Source organism: Octodon degus, unplaced genomic scaffold (genome assembly GCF_000260255.1).
Source record: "Octodon degus isolate 3935 unplaced genomic scaffold, OctDeg1.0 scaffold00293, whole genome shotgun sequence".
Classification (NCBI taxonomy): Eukaryota; Metazoa; Chordata; class Mammalia; order Rodentia; family Octodontidae; genus Octodon; species Octodon degus.
In genome coordinates, this window is record NW_004524869.1 from 119005 (window position 1) to 142399 (window position 23395).

At 35.7% G+C, this 23395-nt stretch overlaps 1 pseudogene; it reads left to right on the top strand.

The window, feature by feature from the left end:
• Positions 1-1063: 1063 nt before the first annotated feature.
• The window catches only part of LOC101561510, a 100244-nt pseudogene continuing 77912 nt past the window's right edge, over positions 1064-23395 (top strand).

Here is a 23395-nt window from a genome sequence, read left to right on the forward strand (position 1 = left end):
AGATATAACAGAGGTCCTAGCAAGGCATTGTGGTGCACTCCTGTAATCCCAGCAATCTGGAAGCAGAACCAGGAGGATTGCTGTGAGTTCAAATCCAGCTTGGCCTATAAAAGCCAGCCTGAACTGCATAGTGAGACCCTGTCTCTAAAAACAAAGAAGATGTAGCACAGATCCTAGCACCTCCACAAGCTATTTCCTACTACTAGGCAGTACATTAGTACATTACACCTTCTGTGTAGCCAACATTCAGTTAGTGTGATCACTGCTGAGTAAGTCATTTCTAGATTACTGTGATCAGTGTTGAATCAATCATCTCTTTATCATAGAACCTGCCATTCTGTTGGCTGTAGATGTAAGGGCTAAACACTGAGTTCCAGTATAAATCCATAGAAAGGAACATCTTTCAATAAATTCATGACTCTTTGTACAGCTATTTCACAACATTTCTTGTGGTTTAGTAGTGGTTTATTCTTGCATTCCATATGCTAGCTTGTAAATACATTCTCTCATGAAATTTCCTTGAATAAAAACAGCAAATGTGAATTTAAAGCAGTTTAATTTATTAGTAATAATGATATAATCTTTTTGAATAAATTTCTACAATGCTTCTACTTTAATAAAATGCACTATATGTGTTATGAAAGAAATATTGATCAACAATGAAATCTTTCCTTAACTGAATGGTTATGGAAAATGTATGAAAGCTGGCTATGTATCAACTTCAGCAACTATGGTTATCTTTGCCAACTAAATGTTTCTCAAAATGTATGAAAAAAAAACCTGACAAAATCCAAGAAAACATGAGATTGCTTCATATGATGAAAGATCATGATTTTTATGATGTCAAGGTATTTGTTTTAAGAAATACTTAAGTGAATTCTTGTTTTTGTACAGGTTCATGTCTCTTTTCCAGAATGTTTTCCAAAGCACACCAGACTAACTGGCTGGAACAAAGCAAGGATAGATCTATTGTTCCCATTACTTCAAAAGTTTCCTTCTGCAGAGTGCTGAAAAGTTAATACCTCTAGGGAACACTAATCAGAGGCACAGCTGTTCAATAAGAATGAGAGGTTATGGAAAGCAGAGACCCAGGAATGACAGCAGCCAGAAAGTTATAGATGATTTTCCAATGGAGCGCTGCTTGAAAGTGAGGCCAAGAACATTTAGTGTACTGGTAAGTGAATGTCTCAGGGCATGTGTAATACTGGGTCCCCACAATGGTGTCGTCACACTGTTGAGGATTTAAGAGTAAGTTTTGAAGGTACTGGTTTGTCATTGTGGAGTTAAGTGTTGACAAAAAACTAGAGCTAGTGGTCACTGTCTCTCATTTATTAAAAACAAACAAACAAAAAAGTGATGAGGATCCTGGAGGATTACCAGAGAGCAAAAATGTAATACTACATCATGAATCTTTAATCTTCCTGACAATCTTCTGACTCTCTCCTCTAGCCCCATCCAAATCAGGGTTTTGGGGCCCACACATAATCAAGCGTGATGGAGATGAGCCTAGGAGAAAGACCCCCTGGGAGCATCTGGCCAAACACAGCTGCAGAAAACAAGGCTCACTGTCTGGAAAAACCCGTGATGGACAGAGAATCATCAGGACTGCCTACAGGATGCAAGCAGGCTTTTCCAGCAAGCACTGATGCATTTATTCCTTAGGACTTTTTTCTCACATTATAACAGGGAAGGAGAACCATGAAGTCTCACAATATTTTTCACAGATTTAGCTCCGTACTTTATTTTGAATTAAAATTTCCTAATACAAAATTGGCCTCACACAAGTCCTGTGAATGTCAAACACAATTGAAAGACTAAAAAGTGGAGAGTAGTCAGTGTTAGCCAATTCTGTGGTTTAAGTTCAGCCCTGTCCTCAGTTAACATCAGCTTGTGCCTAGATGTTTCCTCAGTGCCTCATGCAGTATAGGTGGTGTTTGTTCAGAGGTGACTGAATCTAGATTGTGTGACTGGCTCATGGGTACAATGCTAAGATTAAGAATGCTAAGATTAATAGCGGGCAACTACTTAAACTGGACTGCTCATTGGTTTGGGACTGTTCTAATCCTACTAGCCTGGATACAGTATAAGGGACAGAAAGAGGCCGTCTTCTCTCTCTCTTGTTGCTTTGCTATAATCTCTTCACCATAAACTGTTCTTTGCCAGGCCATCCTGTCTTGGACCCAGATGATTATAGACTGAAACCTCTACAAACTTTGAGCTAAATAAACTTTCCTCCCTTAACTTTAGGTATCAGGTATATTGTCACAGTAATGAAAGAAAAGAAACAAAAACATGCAGGTACCTAAGAGATTTGCCTTGTTGAAGAAACTAATTTCTTTATTTGTAACATAAACTATAGCAATCTTAGCAAGCTCAACACTATAAGGAAAAGAAGAGGAAGCTAATGAAGAGTCTTATTTACTACTTGCTGTACAGCACCCTAAGAAAATACTACTGCTACTCACACAGCCCCTCCATAGATTTATTTTTAAGGTTCACGTTATTTTTTTGAATTTTTAGGGAAGAGTCTACAAGGTGTTCAGGGTCTCAGTACTAGCTTGGACTCATAGTGATCAGCCTGTTTACAGCCTCCCGAGAGCTGGAATTACAGGCCCGTGCCAGGCCCATGCCATCACGCTCAATCTCAATCACCATCTCAGTGTGCCCTGGGGGCAGGGCTGGCATGGCAGGCCTAAGGATCGAACCCCTAGCCCCTGTGCCTGCTTGCAGACACTTTAATCTGCTGAGCTATCTGGCCAGTCCAAGGTTCATGTTAAATGAACAAAGTATCATCCAAAATTGAACTTGCTCTTTGTTCTCCATAGTCTTCTATAAAATTTCCTTTCCAGCAGAAAGATAATTGTAGAAAGAATTTCATATTAAAGGTGATTAGGCATGTAACCTGTTCTTTCATTTATTACTGAACAGAAGCAAGCTGCACTTTTTTCCAAGGCTACTACTACTTAGTACTTGGAAGAGCAAAATAATATGTAATTTAACATGGTATAAATTTTTTTCGTGTCACATAAATAGAGCTTTACAGAAGTTATAATTAATAACTCCCTTTCTGAGTCACTTAAAAAGTATATTTTTCTCTCCAACTTATTAAATTTATTAAGCATTTCAAATAATGCTTGGAAACTAGTAAGTGAATCGTTTATAAAGCTATTTGTCTGATGTTTCCTTTTCTTTTTTAATGTATTTGGTACAGGGTCTCACTACGCAGATCAGATTTCTAGTGATCCTCCTGTTTTCACCTTCCCCAGCACTGGGATTACATGTGTGCACCACTGCGCCCAGTCTCTGTGCCATAGCTCACCCCTCCTGGGGGCAAGGGCCGGCGTGCCATGTAGGCCTGCTTGCCTAAGTAAACACTTAGTCTGCTGGGGTATTTCGCCAGCCTGTGTCTCCTTGATTAGTAGAACTTTTAAAAGTAAAATGCAGATAATGCCCAATGATTTCTTAAAAGATCAATAGTCTAGTTGTCATTAGTTGAAGAATGTTAAAGACTGTGTTGTCTCTACTTGCTTTAACTGCTCAGCGGATGCAGAAGCTGAGATATTTTAAGTAACCAGTTTGATTGGCTAGTACCATATTTGGGGCTTTGCAAAGCTATTCAAACTCACATATGGTCATTTTTAATGTTATGAAATAATACAAATTATTTTACAAAAGTAAAAAGGAATTCATATAGAATTAGCCATCAGAAAAATAACCAGTGCAAGGTAGTGAAAAATCACTAATATTCAGCAAGAATATTATTTCTTTGAATTTTTAACTGTTGGAAATTTGAAAACTTCTTTTCAAGGAGCTCTTCATGCTAACAAGGACTTTCAGGGCCACAGACTTGAGAGGCCTGAGAGTGAAAGAGTAGAAATTTACCATGAAATTGGTACTGCTCTCAAATATTTGAATAAGTAATACACTGTGTTGAAATAAAATATCACCACATATCATAAGATTTTATTTCTTTGTGTAAACATGCATTGGAAATACCTTTATAATTAGCAAAAATGTGCTTGTCACAACTTCACATATGAGAGAAAGTAGGGGTTTTTACTTTTTGTTTTCTGTTTGTGCAAACAAACAGATGACATAAGATGGTCATCCTTCCCTAAAACATAGTTTGGCACTGTGAGCATAGAACCTCTAGTATGTAACAAATCAGGCCCAATTTTAAAAGTGTGCAAAAACAAAAACCAACATTTAGTTAACATTACCAAAAGTCTACCATCAGAGAAGTATTTTTGGCTCTCCCCAACTTTTACTTTCTAGCACAAATTTATTGATATTATTTATTGTAGTATTTCTTTTCTCTTAAAATAAACCCCAAATTTATTTCTCAAAATGAAAATAGAAAGAAGGTGCTTCTTTAAATTAACTTATAAGGAACTTGAAGTACAGAGATTAGGAATAAATCAGTAAATATATTTCTAGGCAGGCCAAATAGCTCGATCTCCAGGCTTACCATGTCTTCCCTTCCCCCACGCCACACTGAGACAGCAATTGAGACTGGGCATGGTGGCGTGCGCCTGTAATCCCAGCTCTTGGGAGGCAGGAAACAGGCAGATCACCAACAGTCCTATCTAGTAGTGAGACCCTGAACACCCTGTGGACCCTTCCCTAAAATACAAATAATAATAATAATGATGATGATAATAATAATAAATAAATTCCTTGAAAATGCCACTAAATTTTTTTTTTAAAGTACTGTGATGTAAGATTTTTTTTTCTGTATTTAGGACAGGGTCTACAGGGTCTCACTATGTAGATTGGACTCATAGTGACTCTCTTGTTTTCAGCCTCACAAGTGCTGGGATTACAGGCATGCGCAACCATGCCCAGTCTCAGTCACCATCTCAGCTCACCCTGTAGGCGGGGCCTGCACAGCATGTCAGGGATAGAACCCCGGCCTCTGCGCTCTGCCTGAGCAAGCACTTTAGTCCACTGAGCTATCAAGCCGGCCCTGAAGTAAGATTTTATTATTGGGAAAAGTTGACAAAAATACATGAGAGTGCTATTTGTTATTTATATTATCTTGATTTTTAGTGAATGTATAATTATTTTAAAATGAAACATTATAAAGGAACAGAATTGTCTTTCTTCTGTACTCAGCTCTATATCCTATGCATGGAACTCCTCAGTGAACAGAGATTATGTCCCTTGTCATTTGTCACTTCAAATGCTCCCTTGATACTAGGATTTAGAGTTTATAGATTTAACACACTCTAGTGCACGTAGCCTCCGAATAGAGGAGATAGCACAATGAATAACAGACATAACAATACTTTTAGTCACTTGCCAAAGAAAAATTCTAACTATAATCAGCACTGACAGAATTATTAGTCATCCTCAGAAATTCCATCAGCAGGGTTTCTACAGATAATAAAGGATCATCTCAGGGCCAGTTGGAAGAAACTTGTATAGAAATCTTAGAAAAAAGATTCTATCTTACCCATGGGGAAGATTCAAATTGTTATTGTTCACCCATGTTTGTACTTGTACACGAATAAATTCACCACTGAAATCTTGAGCTCTGTACAAAAGCAAGCAAATGCAAGACTGGCAGGGATGTAGATCAACAGCACATGCCCACCCAGCTTAGAAAAAATAGTCTAAAAGGAAAGCCTTATTGATATGCTGGGCTGTAAAAGGCTCAAGTCAACAACTTCTGACATTGCCAGTCTTATAGAAAACCCACTACTATTATGGACTACTGGACTATTTTGGAATATTTTGCTGAATTCACACACGTATAATATTTAAATGACAAAACTAAACAAAAAAGGGGATTCAAATGAACGACTATTTTGTATTTGTATATTCAAAATAGTTAGTATAGGTATATAGCTACATTCTCTTAATTCAATGAATAGAAAGACTTGTTCTAATAGTGTTTGTAAACAGGATATCATGTCTGCCTCTTGTACAATGAATAACCACTAAGACAATAATATGCATTGTGTTAATTATTGAAACTGTCCTACTAATCAGATTTGAAACTCTCTCATTGCTATTTGTTTCTCAATAAAATTACAGCAAACAAAAAAAGAGTAGTAAATGCGCTAGGCTGAAGTAATATAATCCATATCATAAGAAATCTAAAGGTTAGCAGCAATATTTTTATTCTTGCTCTATCAATTTTCTCATTGTTTATAAATTAAAGTTATCCACAGATATAATCTACCCCAAGCTTTGCATCTTTTTTTTTTTGTAAAATCAAACAAGGTCCCAATAAAGTAATACTTAAAACAGGATAATCTAGAACGACTTATTTACAGATGGTATACAAAGCTGAGGTAGGATGTAGAAGTGGAATAATTGAAGTTCTTAACAATAGAGGAGCTGATAACATTTTAAACGCAGTGGAAGACATGTAAGGTGACCAAAACCCAGGAGGTAACATCATTTTGCAGTCACCTGTGAAAGAAAGTCATAGCCACCCTAAGTAAATCTTTACATATAATCCTGTGAAGTATCACCATGAGGAGGTTAGAAGAATTAGTCTGTTAACTTGTCTGTACCTGTCCAGCCTCCAAAGGCCAGAACAGGGAGAAGAAGAAACAGATGGGAAGAGAGAGATTTGAAGAGGTGAATGCAAGCTCTTCATCACACCTCTGACATAAAGATCATGGTAAACTTATTGTTTTCATGTCAGTAAAAATTAAAATCATCAAATGTGATGGAAAAATAATAGATAATTTATGCTCTTTTATGTGCATGTGGGTATTTGAAATATAGTTATGATCTCACAGTTATGTAAGACAACCTCCAAGTCATCATTTGGAAAAAGTTTACTATTTACCTTAAGTTAAAACAGTGGGGCCAGCAAGATAGCTCAGCAGACTAACGCACCTGCTTAGGCAAGGTTAGGCAAGCACAGGAAAGTTCGATCCCTGGCACCACATGCCATGCCAACCCCACCCCCAGGGCAGGCTGAGCTGGCTAGAGTCCTGGCATAGTGGAGCATACCTTTAATCCCAGTCCTGGGGAGGCTGAAAGCAAGAGGATCACCAAGAGTCCAAGCTGCATAATGAGACCCTGCAACAACAAAATCCATTTAAAAAAAGGTAGTGAAGATATGCTTGCTTTTATGCATATGCATAAATTTGACTATAAAATAAATATCTTGAATTCTTTTTTTTTTTTTTGGAACCGGGGATTGAACTCAGGCCCTTGTGCTTGCCAGTTGAGAACTTATTCTACTGAGCCATCTCCCTGGCCCATTGAATTATTTCTTACTATCTCATCAACTAAATTCTGACATACTATAAAGAATAAGTTTCCTGAATATATCTCAATTATAAAAGTTCAGATTATATCTAATATAAAGAGGCAAGAGAACTCAACAAGGAATTAAAGATACAGAAGTTAGATTCCAAATCCTTCACTTTTCCTATAGATATGAATCATGCCAATTAATACTGCTTTGTCCACTTGCAAATATAAATCACACTTGTCAGAGAAAGATGCAGGAAGATGCAATAAAAATGGTTTCCTATCTCTGTTTAGTGACCAGGGTCCTAATGAGCCACCTCAAGTACAGCTACACAATTCACGTGAGCACCAGTTGTTTTTTTTTCCTGAAATAATCAATAGGCACAAACAAAAGTACCTTCTTGTCTTACTTTCCTTGAAACAGTTTTCCTTTTCTAAAGCTAAAGTGTTGCAAATAAATTAATAGGATCAATCCAGTGCCCATCCCAGCATTAATAAACACGTGCAGAATGGAAATAATACATGCTAATCATACTCCCATACTTCTAGTCCTGAAACTATCATATCCTTGCATCAGCTGCTCTATTCTACCATCTTATGAATTTCCCCTTTGTGTCCTCAACAATCAGGAGGGTGGGAAAAGATCAAATGCCTGCTGAACACAGGAAATCCACACCAGGCTATAAACCAGGAAACATCAAAAGCTGCACCAGCAACTACACAGACATGCCATTTTTTATTAGAGTTTAATGAGAAAGGTAATAAATCCAATGTAAAAACCTCAACTTGTACTCTCTCATTGTCAGGAACTCCACAAAAACATGTGTAGAAAACATTGCTAAAATGTTTCCAAGCTTGCCTGGGGAGAAAGAAAATATGCACTTGACTCATACTTGAATATAGCACTGGAAATACTTGTTCCCAACACATGGCCATGTGGTCCTGGTAAATTGTCACAGTGGTAGCATCTAACTGGCATCAAACTTCAAAAAGACTAAGAAATTTTTTTTTTAAAGTCCAAATATACTACTAAAATATAAGCTTGGTCAGAAGACTGGAGGTAGTATGGTATGGTACGAAACGACCTTATCACACCCTGGCAGATATCAACCGGTCCCAGGACTGAGGATTCAGCATTAATATAAACTCATTGGAAAGACCCTCAGCATCCAACCACATCCTGAATTCATTCAGATTCTTAACCGTAAGCTGAGAAAGGCTGAGTCTGAGAGGAAGAAGGATGACTGGATTCTTAGACAAGTAAAATAAGCAAATCAGAATGATTCCTTCACAAAGAAAGAATAAAACATATGGGCTTCCAAGAAAGTATTCCTCTGCCAGTCAATTTACTAGCCCCATGGTTTCCAAGAGATGTTTTCTGCACAAGCCCATCAATATTTAAAGCAACAATTGCTTATAGCAAGATCCAGACAAGTAGACAGAGTTCCAGAACTCTCGCTCTGACTTCACTAGAGAATCTCTTGGTATAAATTAGGTTTCCTAACCTGAAAACACTTATAGCACACTCAACCCACTCAGAGTTTCTTTGTGTGTTCCTATACCTGGCTCTTACCTGGTGAATCACTGCTGCATGCCAGAATTTATTTGGTACACTTTACTTAAAATTTAAGGGGAATATTATTCCAAACTTAGTTCATCAAACACCCTAAGACTTAGGCAAGTCTAAATGTGATCATCAGAGTGAAAAGTAAATACCCTGAAGTCTATAAGACTTTTCAGACAGTCCACAATTGACAATAGTAGGTTTATGAAGGTGGAACACATACCTACAAAATCATTATGTGTTTCCCATTTAGTATAGTATTCAATAAATTATATGAAGCATTCAATATTTTTATATACGGTAGGCTTTGTGTAGATAATTTTGTTGAACCGTGCATTGATATGTTTTCTGAGCACATTAATGGTGAGATAATGTAAGTTGTGATGCTCAGAAGTAGATGATATATGATAAACATATGGTGAATTTAAAAAATTAAAATATATAAAGTAAAAGAAACAGTGCCACTAACCCCATTTAAAATTTCCCCACTTGCTTTGAATACACTTATTTCATAATTCTTGCCACTTTGTCCAAATATAAAAAGTGAAACTTCTGTCAGTCCTCTCTTTATGAGTGTTTTTAGTTGAGCTATTGTGACTATCGTAAAGTCCCAAATCAGTTTAAAAAAAACATTTACTTTTTATGGTCATTTTGACTTTGGGGCAAAGGCAGATGTTAAATGGTGCCAAATCAAGTGAATAAGATGCATGCAGATATTCTTAATGATTTGACAAGCCTGTCTTCTTTTTTATTAGTTTTATTGAGAAGTAAATAGCAATGAGACAGTTTCAAAACTGATTAGTAGGGCAGTTTTAACAATTAATACAATGAATACTGTTGTCTTTGTAGTGGTCATTCACAGTAGAAGATGCAGACACAATATCCTGTCCAAACATCATTAGTTCAATTCCGTCTTCTCACCAAATTAAGAGAAAGTAGCTGTATATCTATCCTATTTTGTATATACGGATACAGTGTGGTCCTTCATTTGTATCCCCCTTTTTTGTTTAGTTTTGTCAGGGATGGGTATTCCATTGCCATTTAAATATTGTAGGTGTGTGACTTCAGCAAAACAATCCAATATAGCCCAGTAGTTTATAATAGTAGTGGGTTATCCGTAGGACTAAACCTCTCTTTTCACTGGGTGCCATTTTGCACAAAATATACTTTATTTTTTAATCACACTTCCTGAGACACAGAAGAGAACTCAGATCTTCTTCAGAAAGTGGCAAGACATGCACATTACATCCTGCATAAACATACTATTAAAGCACTTTCATATTGAGGAAACAAGTTGCAAGAGTAATGATATAAGTACATTTGATGTGAGGGGGCTCATTCTAAGAGAGTTTAATGGTGATGTGTCTTTTACTGTCATAATTTTTTAACATTCGTTATACATTTGGATCATAACTCATATGTATAGTTAAGTGTATTTTCAACTGATATTTTAAATGTACTTGGGGTTTGCTGGATGGTAACCCAATCACGAGTCCAGAAGCATCTGAACTGTGACTCAATCTTTTAAGCCAAGTTTTCTCACTCTCTAGAGGACAAATGGAAGGGCTTTGACTTCTATTTTGTTTTCTTGGCTCCTCCTCATGCATGCACATGGCCAAATGGGATGTCTCAGGAGGCCAACTTGAATCGCAAGAGATTCACTGACTAGGAATCAGATCTGGCACCAACTCCCAAAGTAATCTTTGACAATGCTCTAGCCTTCTAGATTTTTTTTTTCATTTTAATGTGTTGAGCATTTCCTCAGGCTCTTTGACTGTGAAAACCTTATGATCTATGTTAATTACATTAATTAAAGATATTACACTGACGTTCACCCTTAGAAAAGCATAACCTTTGTAAATCTTAATTTTATTATATGTACTCTGCAAGATATAAAATATGCTAAGATTTCATGGGTATTTGATTGGTTCAATGATTTATCATGATAGTGCAGTAGCCATTATGGAAGAACTTTTCTTGAGGTGTGGAATACAACAGTTTATCACGTTCTTGTATAATTATTAATACTCTTTTGAGCAAAAAATGAGGTCCATTAAGAAAATTATAGAATACTCTATTAACCATTCTCTCTTTTTGTACTAGGTACTAGGGATTGAACCCAGGACCATGGTTTTGAGGTACAGCTCCAGGTTTGTTTTGTTTGGCTTGGTCTGATTTGGTTTTATTTTAGTTTTTATTTTGAGAGTGTCTTGCTAAGTCACCAAATTTCCTACCAGTTCTGTGCTCAAACTTGCAATCCTCTTGCTTCAAGCTACCAGAGTGCTGTGATTACAGGCATCACCACTGCACGTGGCTCATACTTATATGTCAAAAAAATGAAGCTATTCAGACTCAAGAATACTGTTTCTCGGGCTGGAGAGATAGCTCAGTGGAATAAGTGCTTGCCTGGCAAGCACAAGGTCCTGAGTTCAATCCCTGATACCACCAAAAAAAAAAAAAAAAAAAAAAAAAAAAAAAGGAATACTGTTTCTTTTTCAACATGTCCATTTTGTATCTGTGTATTCAAAGTGGTTGGGGTAGATATATAGTTGCATTCTCTTAATGAATAGAATGATTTTTTCTAATGGTGTTTGTAAGTAGGATCACAAGTCTGCATCTTGTACAGCAATTAACCACTAAGAACAATATATGCAGTGTATTATCTGTTGAAACTGTACTTTCGATTTGATTTGAAACTGTCTCATTGCTATATGTTTATCAATAAAACTTTGAAAAGAAAAAAAAAGAATAAAAACTACTGTGGTATATATGAAAGCACACAGATTTGCTTAGTCTCAAGGACTATGAACCTAAATTCAACTCTATAATTACTATAAATAAAGACTCTACTATGTGCTTTATCTTGTTTCTAAAAAAAAAAAAAAAGCTTCATCTATTTATATTCTTTCTGCTCATATCATTTTGTTTATTTAGATTTAAATAAAACAGTCCTTGCCTGCTTGTTACTATCATTGCTCATAATTTTAAAAGCCAAATTTCTGGAGAAACTGAAGCTTCATCCACTAACTAATCTTTGGGTGCTGCTTCCTGGGAGGTCAGTGTCTGGTCACGGGCTTCAGTTTGTGTGATATGCAATACTCATATTACGTAAATCTGATCGAAATAAACCAGTCTTAGAACTAAGTCAAAGGAAGTCATTTGGCTTTCAAAAGACACAACTTGACCTCCAGAATAAACATTTGCCTAACACACGGGCTAACTTTGTCCTTTATTTATGTTTTCCAGTTAACAGACTTGAGTATGAAGGAAAGAAGTCAGGTTATCTCTGAAGTAGATTTGGAACAGTAACTTGATTTTAAGAGAACATTTCTCAATGCTTGTCACTATTCTTTCACTTCTTGCATTCTTTTGTGTATTGAAGGCTTTGGACTTCTCAGGAATTTACCCTTCAAATTAAAATGTCAGAGCAGGAAGGCAGGTGGTGGGTAGATTACTTCAGCGGATCAAAAGTTGAAGAATTGAGAACTCTGATAAAGGGGTATGTGTCCTGAAGGAAGACGTATAAGATCGTTCTTGTCCTTCAGTATTCCCAGCTGCTTGGCCATGTTACTCATCTCTATGGAGGATGAAAACCTGTTTGCTGTATAGTATAAATTTCGATATTCAAAACACAAACAAGACATCTCCAGATGACAGAAGTTGGAAACACATCTCATTGTCTCCTACTGACTGAACACTTTTCTGAGACACTGGTTCAAAGTATTCTGTCTGGCCATCTTTGGAGTCATCTTCTGAAGGAGGACAATTAACAATAGCTAAGAAAATGTACATAGTGACAATCTGTGGTCACTTCCTCCTGGTCAGGTGTATCAGATGCTTCATTCAACTCCTGCAGTTAGTCTATGAGCCAGTGGTGTCCAAAATGACATCTGCACTGTATTTCCAGGTCTTAAATTCTCCTACATTCCTTTTACTGAAGCCAATCTTCATAAGAATATGTGTTGCTCTTTTATAATCTCCATCTCTTTCCTTTATAGCAAAATCTTTGAACCACCAGGCATCCTACCATGGTTTATAGCTTATGAAGGTCAAAATTTGGGGGTAGGGGATAAATAAGGATACTTTTAAAACTATCAGCATTATTGTTGAGAGCCTGAATTACTCTAGAGACAATATAACAAAAACATTTTGTAAGTTAGGTGGTTTCAAAGTCTTTGCTTTTAGTAAAACTGGAGAAACAAAATAAACTTGTCAGCTAAGAGATCATTAAAATCAATGATGAAAGTTCACTATGTGAATTTTGGCATTTATTGCAGAAAAATCAAAGAACGGAGTGAATACTGCTATAATATCATACTGAATAGCGCTGTTATGACAAAATTCTTCCACTCCGGTTCATCTGCTTATTGCTAAGAATAATACTTAGTATCACTTTTTTGTTTAAAAATTTGTAGAAATAAAACAGATGCTAACTCTTGTTTCATGCCAGCAATAAATGATATCACAAACACAGGAACTGATCGTACTTGCCTCACTTGTCTCATTAATAAAGTACATGAAAAGCTTTCTTTTTATGTTACTAATTACAAAACTTTTTAATAAGTCCAATTTTGAATAAACATAAAATAGAAATATTGTAAAGACAATGCAATATGAATATTTTAAATAGAATTCCATAATCGTGGGAAAATAATCTTTAAAGTTCACATAGTAAGTACTTATATTTTAACATGTATGTAATAAGTGATCTATAAAAAGCACAAAGTTATATAAACTATACATTGTGAAAAATGGAGTGGAAATTGCAGTTCTGGGAGAAAAACTAGAGTTGCAAAATTTTCAACTGTTAAAAATTTATCAGATACTTTTAATCAGATTATTGTATTCTAATGGATGATTATATTTCTATGCCATTGGATACATTTAAAAATGATGCAGTAATTTTATTTAATATTAAAACTTTTTAATACAATTTAATGTGGATATTTGCTACTATTTCACTTATAAAAATTTGCAGCCAATTTAAAATCTGCATAAAGGTTAAACCATTTTTAAAAATTCTTTTGGAGGTAAGTAGAAAAACAAAATTCCTGTGTACTACTGTATTCTTCAATGATGGAGCAATTCTATAGCACAGTGAGTAGGTTGAAAATAAATCTACAAAAGACAGTAAGGTCAATAGGTGCAGGCTGATTAGAATCACTGTTCCACTGTTCTGCCACCATGTAGCCAAAATGCTAGCATTTATTCAGGGCCTTTCTAGTATCTGAACCCATATATGAATACTTTTTATGTACCATACTTAATTCATATGTTTAACTCATCATCAAGGATAAATAGTATTTCATTAAATCTTAACTGTAGCTATTTACTCTTTTTAACTTGCATGAGCTATCATCATCACTAGCAATGTGTCCCTTACAGATATGAACTTTGGGGGTAAAAGGGTCCTTGCTCTTCCAGGGTCATTAGTCCAGCTAAGCCACTGATAGCTGAGTAAACTAGATAGCTCTGCTAAATTATAATTTCAAGCTTTCAATCTATAAAAGGAAAAAAATGAGCCTTTTTTGGAGACAGGATTTACCTACGTAGTTCTGGCTGAACTTGAACTCATTTTGCAGCAGCGACCAGCCTTAAATTCACAGTGATCTTTCTGAACTCAGCTCCCATGTTCCAGGCTTAAAGGCAGGCACCACCACACCCAGACTATGAAATGATCACTCAATTTTCTCCTTCACTAGGTTTTACATGAAAAACATACTGCTTTATTTTTCACTAGATTATAGAAATTGATATGAAACTGAAATTTATTATTATTGGTTAATGATAATTATTATAGCAACCAGTATTATGATAAACACCACTGTAAAATAAAAAGTAAATATATTTTTATCTGTAAGAAGCTTTCAAGCTGGCTGGAGGGTGAAGGAACGACAGGGGTATTGGCAGAGTAGGAGTCAAATCACGCAAGCTAGAAAGCAGTGTAGCTGACCTGACATTCATCTTACTTATTTTATTTTTCAGTAGCGAAAAAGCATTCTTAATACTCACTAAGTCCTGGTGAACGTATCCCCAAAATTTAAGAATGTTTTTTCTGCTTTTCAGCATAAATATGAATTTTAAGAAAAAGAGAACTGTATGCTGTCTTACCGTGTCAATATCCAAAAGAAAAAGATTGTAGAGCTTGTGTTGTCAGTAGGTGTCGATATTGGAGTGTCCTCTGGAAGCGCTGAGCTTAATAGGAAGAAAGAATCTAAGTAAAAAAAACAAAAAAAACAAAAAAAAAAAACATCGTTTTCAGAAAAAGTTCTCTAAAGTAACATGTAAAATGAAACAAAATAAGGTTGCTTCATTTTTTCATCTTTAATGAGCATCAAGGCATATGACAGAACATGTTTGTACTTTCATGATGTTTGTATTCTCGTAAGATAGGAAAAATAATAAAAATATAAAACACGGTACTTAGAGAGAATAACGTTGGTAGGTGGCATACGGAGGTCTAGGAATAAAGGTCAATAGGCAGAGAGAATATAAGAGAAATTTAAAACCCCTGAGCCAGCATACTCAGAATGGCCGAATCATGGAGAAAAAGGTAAAGTTTTAATGTAGAAAGAGAGAACACACAGTCATAAAACAGACCTGAACCACATCCAAATAGTCTGTTGCAGGCAAAGTTATAGAGTTTGACTTTTATTCCCAGTGTGCCAGGAAGCCGTTGTAAGGTTTTAAACAGGGAAATGATATTATTTGTTTTATCTTTTAGAAAATTATTACAGCAGCCTTGTAAATGTGGAAACTGTGAGTATACTTTATTGATACATCCTAAGTAAAGAACAGCTTCCACAGAAAGGAAGGTCAAGGGGAAAGCCTGGGGTGAGGGCAGAGAAAATGATGAGATGCTGAAAAGAACTGGTGTTGAGACAGGCTTTGGGATCCGTCCATGGGGTGACTACAAAAACAGCTTGTCTTTAAAGATGGATCTTCCTCTGCTCATTCTTATCTCCCCCTTACCCTACATTCCTTAAATACCTACCATCCTTATCCGTCCTCTCGCTGTCACACTCATTCTCAATGTACCAAATTAATCAACAATTCTTTTCATAACTGTCATCTAAAAATGTTTATAAGGTTCATTTCAGCGAGGTGTTAGAAGGGAGGTGATTCGATTGCACTAGCATTAAAAGAACTCCAGGTGTATGTGAATTTTAAAAAACTTGTTGAAACACATGGATAGAAACTGAGAAAGTTTATGCAACTATATAGGGAATTTTAGACAACCTAGAGAAAGGCAGGAATGAGTAATTTTTTACTTTTGAAAAATACAATCACTCATTCTCATGATATAATCAATCGATGCACTATATTTTTCTTTTTTTTAAAGAGGAAGAATCAAAAACAAATAACAAGAACAAGGACAAAACAAAGCAACATAGAACAAAGAATGGTATCAAATTTCAAAACAAGAACAGAAAATTAATAATGGCTGTCATATTATATATTGTTATCACCAAATTCGCTTCTCAGATTACCAGATATAGGTATGCAAGATTGATCAAACAACTAAACATTGTCTTTCTTTCACTAAACCTTAATTTTTCTCTCCTTTTTACATTTTTGTTTTTTTAACTTATTTTAAAAAGAGTATAAAATAATAGATGAGATATTAAAGATGATACACATTTAAAAGAACAAGATGAAATACATTCAACTTTGGTTGTTATATTGCACATTGCTGTCTTCAGTGAAGTTGCTCAGATTATAGATATTAGCATACAGACTTGGTCAAAGAAAAAAATTTAAACATTAAGTGTTACCTTACCTTCAGAAAACCAACAGAAGTCAGCAGTACAATGATCTCTGCTATCCTATGTATATACTTACATGGTTTTATTCTCCCCCTTTTTTTCCCTTTCCCTCATCTCAATTTATTCCTTATGTTGTTTCTTTCTATTTTCTATATATATTGTACTTTTAAGATGCTATTTATTCTTTCATATTCTTACACTAGGGAGACAACACAATGTTTACACATGTGAGTTTCATTTATTTCACTCATAAGTACAGCCTGTAGTTGCATCCATTTACCTATAAAAGCCTCAAGTTTATCTTTCTTTAGAGCTGAATAATGCTCCATTGTATAAAAATACCACATCTTTTTTATCCATCTTTCAGGTGATGGGCACTTGGGTTGTTCCATAGCATTGGGCATTCAAGAAATACAAATGAAAATAACACTGAGATATCCTTTCACCCCAGAAAGAATGGCTATCATCAAGAAATCAACTAATAACAAATGCTGGAGAGCCTGTGAAGAAAAAGGAGCCCTTCTCTGCTCTTGGTAGGAATGTAGACTGGTTCCAGTATGGAAATCAGCATTGTCTGTCCTATGGATAACCCACTACTATTGTGGACTACTAGACTATATTGGATTATTTTTTCTGAACTCACTCACCTACAATATTTAAGGCAACGGAATACCCTTCTCTGACAAAACTAAACAAAAAGGGGATATAAATGCAGGACCATTTTGTATCTGTATATACAAAATAGTTAGGATAGATATATAGTTACTTTCTCTTAATTCAATGAGAAGAAAGATTTGTATTAAATAATGTTTGGACAGGATATCACGTCTGCATCTTGTACTATGAATAACCACTATGAAGACAATATGTAATGCATTAATTATTGAAACTGTCCTACTAATCAGTTTTGAAACTGTCTCATTGCTGTTTGTTTCTCAAGAAAATTAATTTTAATAAGGGAAATCAGCATGGACACTTCTCAAAAAGCTAGAATTAGAAGTCCCATTCAATCCAGCTATTCACCTTCTAGGTATTTTTCCAAAATAACTCAAAACATCATGCCACAGTAATATATGTGCAGCCATGTTTATAGCAGCACAAGTTGTCATAGCTATTTCTCTATTTTTTGATCCCAGAAAAAGATAACAGAAAAATATAAATAAATTAATTGTTCTATTTTTAAAAAATGCTTGCCAGTGCTTGAGTACCTCACGTTTAGGACAGGTTTTGCTAACCCTAATCAATGTCATCGAGAGCTGAGTCTAGTGACTCAATAAATCCCAAATTCAAAATCTAGCAGCAACCTATTGTGCTACTACTTTTCAAGAGGTGAGGGAAGAAATAAAGAGTGGGAATTAAATTGAAAAAAGTAATTAAATAGAAAACTATTCTCCAATACACAAGGCTGTGTGGGGACAGGTATAGATTCTACACATGCATTGAGTAATTATGGCCAGCCCTGACCATGTTGCAAGGACCTGTGCAGGCATCTTCTACATTCTGAGAGAGACATGATTCTGCTTAATAGCCAATTCCTTTCATAATTACAGACTCAGACCAGATGCTTGTTTTTACTACCAAGATACTTGAAAGTATCAGATGGTGTCAACAGCAGACATTAGATCATATTTGGAATTGGTTCCACATATAACTGCTCCTCACTTTGCATTATCACTTGGGAATGAGGAAAGCCATATAAATAAATGTTGACATACCTGAACCTGTTTAAATGCAGAAAAAGGGTTGCATGATAACCCAGCAAACTAAGCTCCTGATTAGGCAAGCACAGGGATGAGGATTCGATGCCGTATCACATGCAGTGTTGGCCCTGACTCTGGGCACACTAAGGCAGTCACCAGGACCGGGCAGGATGGTGCACACCTGTTATCCCAGTTCTGGTGAGGCTGAAACAGAAGGATCACTCCAAATCTGAGTTGTATGCTGAAGCACGTTTTGCTTATTCTAGTGTACTACAATATTAGACTGTTGTGCAAGAGAAGCTATGGTTGTAATTAGGGCTTTTGTTGATTCAAATTATAATTTCAAATATTATTTATTTTACTGGAATATCCCCATGATAAAATACAAGGGAAGATTTGCCCTGGTACTTACTACCTTCTAGATAACTTTCTTCTAACTTCACATTAGCTATAATAAAGAGACTCTCCTTTCCCCTATACTATCTAATTTTTCTGCTTATAATTACCAAGAAACTAAGAATCCATGTTGCCACTGATATTAAGAAAAAAATCATCATAAATTAATAGCAGTACTTCCAATTTAAATTTATGACCACAATCTTTTACTTCTTTCATTTTATGTTCTCTTTTACGCTGAAAATGTTGATTAGTAATGACATAAACATATTTATTAGTGTTACCATACTACATGTTGTTCATGTATGCAAATATATGATTAATAAAACCAGCTTAAGTTTGCTTTTATTGCAGCTTCGTTTGAGATTTAAAACACAGCTTACAGTGAGAATGCAGCCAAATCATCTATTTTAAAAATCACTTGACATACTATGCAACAGTACATTATTATAATAACCATAGAGTATACATGGGACAAAGTGTGATGAATAGTTCAATAAATTTTAGTTTCTTGCTTATTTTAAAGATGTAAAATAACAAAATAACTGGGTCATTTCTTCTTTTGCTGCTCTTTCCTGATATTAAACAGAAAATTTTAATGTAAAGTTGATGGAATTCAAGGGGATCTGTGAACTTGGATAGGAAAAAGTCACATCTTTGTTTTTATTATCTTTTAATTGAGATCTATACATTTTATTCAATTACATATTGTGATTACTGATTGATTGTGTCAACTTGAGTAAGTAATGCCTGAATAAATTGGCTCAGCATAGTCCTGGGTGCAGAAGACCTGTCCTAGGGAGGATTACTGCCAGGTTAGTTTATAAAAGAAATGAAGAAGGAAGCATTGCATCTATCTTCTTCAAAGGAGCTCTAGGCTTCATTTACATGTAGAACACTACGTCTTGACTTCCAGAGCAGATTCTTCAGCCTCTAGTGACAACCTTTTGACCTTCTGGTGAGGATTCTTCAGGCTTCTGGTATAGGTGCTTTAGTCTACCATCAGACCCTTTGGTTTCCTGATAGAGATGCACTCAGATTCTTAGAGGACACTACACTGAGCTCCAAACCTTCAACTGGATCCTTCAGGTCCCCAGTGCAGAGGATCTTTTGCACTCTTCCACACTTGACTCTGAGGGTAGCCATTGAGACCTAGTCTTGTAAATTCTTACATGTATTTCTATATTTTGCATTAAATCTGTTCCTTTAGTAAGCAGTGACTGACACATATATGCAGGTTACAAACTACAGCAATATTGGTAATACTAGTGATTATTTTATTACATGTGTTATATGCTAAGGTATATATCACTTAATCATGACAAAACCCAAGGAGTCTAATAGAAGTTTAGTATTTTGCCTATGACCACACTGTAAAGAGAAGGTCAGAAATCATGAGGCCTAATGTAAGTGATTTCACTTTAAAAGAGAAACCAATAGAACAAATGTTAGAAAGTAAGGTGAGGAAGGAAGGGAAAGGGAAAGCATTCTTCAATGGTAAAATTTCAGACAGAAGAAATGAGCTGGAAACAAAAGTATGTTATTTGAGGGTGACTCCTGTCTTCAAAGCCTTTAACTGACTTTGCAGTTTCATACACGTGCAAAACATACTTCATGCACCATCTGTAATTATTTCCATGAATAAGGCTAATGTATTGTATTACCAATACTATTGAAACATTTAAATTAAAGGAATAAGGGCTGATGAGATAGCCCAGCAGACCAAGCACCTACTTAGGCAAGCACAGGGACTGAGGTTGGATCCTTGGCACCATATACTGTGCCTGTTTTGATCCTGGGTGCACTGAGCTGGCCACCAAGACTGGGTATGGTGGCACATGCTTATAATCCCAGCACTAGAGAGGTTGAAGACAGGAGGATCACTACCAGTCCAAGCTGCATAGTGAGACCCTGTACCAAATAAATAAAATTTATTTATTTATATATTTATTTATTAAAGGAATTATAATAGATTAGTAACATAATTCTGTATGTTGTCTTTACATAATCACTAACATAGTTTAGTCAAATTTATTTACTAGGTTATTTTTTACTGGTATACTAGAGCAAGATTGCATATCTAGAACTCAGAGATCTCAAATAGTGAAACTGAGAAGCAGCATTAGAAAGCGCATGAATGGATAAATAGTATTGGAACACCACCCTGTAATTAAGTACATCACATCTTCCTTGTGTACAGTGGATTTGCTAAACTCTGTCTCATAGACACAAGCCCCATCTTTACCTGTAACTCATGTTCCAGAAGCGAACGTCAGATATGGACATCTCACCCCAGCCACGGAACCATTGTAGCAGTTGATGATGTAGCATTAACCTTTATCAAGACATATCCCATTTAGAGCTAGAAGGCTACATTAATTTTTCTAATCCATTGGGTTATAAGCACCAAATAGATCACTTGCTTGGCAAAATCCCATTGTCTTCTTATTTTTCATTTCTTGTAACTTTGATTTATCAGCCAAAGTGTTTACATAATAGGTATTTTGCATGTTGCTTCATTTTATATTTGAATTTTTAAAGTCTATGAGGTGTTTGGCATGGGAAATTTTTTTTTGTCCCAGGCTGATTAAATATCCAAATTGAGCCATAGCCTGTTGGTTTCAGTCTTTCCTTGTAAGAAAGGAAAAACTCTAGTGGAAAATGTCAAGTACTATCCTTTGGCCAAGGCAAAATGAGCAGTCTCTAGAGCTGTCCAAAATGATCACAGAAACTCTCCTTGCCAAATCTTTCACACTCTTTTGTTTGGCTGCTGTTCATAGCATGAGTTTGTTCCAATACACACGGCCCTATGTCAGCAGCTCACACTACCACTCCTCATCAGCATTCCATTTCTTTGTCCTCCTTAACAGGCAGTTTGTTATAAGACAGTGTGAAAACCATTCCTCTCATCTGTCCTTTTCCACTGGAATTTGACCCCTTTCCACTGAAAGAAGAGAGAGGAAGAAAGAGAGAGAGAGAGAGAGAGAGAGAGAGAGAGAGAGAGAGAGAGAGAGAGAGATTTTTCCCCCAGTTTGAATTTGGCCTGGACTTTTAGCTTATAGGAGTGACATTGTGTGACTTCAGTGATTACATCTTATAGCCTTATAGCTCCATCTGTTAATCTCCTGGAACTCTGAGAACACCATCTTGTGAAGGCAACCAGTCTCACCCAATGGAGAATAAGAAGCTATGTGGAGGAGAAACAGGGTTCCCACCTGACTGCCAGTATCTACTTCAAGAAAAATTAATAAGAATACCTTAGTGACTAGCCTCAGGAAAGTCATGTGACTGCATTCAATCCCAGGACATGCCAGTAAAAGACCTATCTAGGTTGTGAAACCAGAGAAGAGGGATGATAGATAGCAACACTTTTTCTTTAGTACTCAGAACAATTTAATTTTTATTAATTTTATTGAGAAACAAATAGCAATAAGATAGTTTCAAAACCGATTAGTAGGACAGTTTCAACAATTAATACATTGCATATTGTTGTCTTTATAGTGCTTATTCATAGTACAAGTTTTCAGACTGTCTAAACACTACTAGCACAAACCTTTCTTCTCATTGAATTAAAAGAAAGTAGCTGTATATATATCCTAACTATTTTGTATATACAGATACAAAATGGTCCTTCATTTATATCCTCTTTTTTTTGTTTTGTTTTTAGAGATGCGTATTCCATTGCTATTTAAATATTGTATGTGGGCCAGGGAGATAGCTCAGTAGAATAAGTGCTTGCCTGACAAATGTAGGGTCCTGAGTTCAATCCCTGGTTACACATACACAAAAAAGTAAACCCATAGTAAAACTTTTAAACTACTAGCTATTGGGATAATTTGTTAGATACCAATAGGTAACTGGAAACCCTTCCTTACAGTTTCTTGCTCAGCTAGAATCATGCAACATTTATCTCAATCTTCTGTTCAACAGGAGGAACAACTCTTTATCAATAGATGATATTTTTCTTCACACAGTGGTTGTATTTTGTACCAAAACTTTGGTCAATTGATGTAAGTATATGATCATTATTTGACCAGGAAAAAATATCACTTCAACTGCTATTAATAAACAAGTTAGAAAATACTCTCAGTGCTTAGGACATAACATGAAAAAAATGAAGGGGGACACTCAAGTAATAAAAACTCAGATTTTGCACTGCTGGTACATAATACCAAACACCCACAACTTAAAGGCTTACTGTTTCTGGGAATTCAGTCCATGGCCAGTAGGCTCCAAGTAAGGAGCATCATAGTGGAGGAGTGCAAAGAAGAAAAGTTGCTCAATTTATAGTAGTCAGGAAGAAGAGCAGGAGGACAGTGCCAGAGAAGAAGAAATATAGGACCAGATATAGATCTCTGCATCTCTACTCTGTGACCCACACACACTCTAAAATATGTTTTATTGTTTCCATGGACAGCTCCTAAGACAATCAATTTGATAATCCTACTTTAACTGTTATGGAATAGTAATGGAACTTTTCAATTTCAATTGGGATAATTTGTTAGATACCAATTAATTGATAGAAGTTCTTCCCAGTATGTAGAAGACTCATCTTTCTACTAAGGATAACCAAATGGACTTTTACAGAAGAGAGCTATGGGGATTTCCCAGCCAAAGATATAGAAAGATTCCTTGTTCTGTATTTCTTTTTGGATCATTTTCCCCTTTTTCATTCTTGGTGATGTCTCCATTTATGTGTCATATGTTACCAATACTTAGGACAGTGATTATTTATAAGATCCTTATGTGCT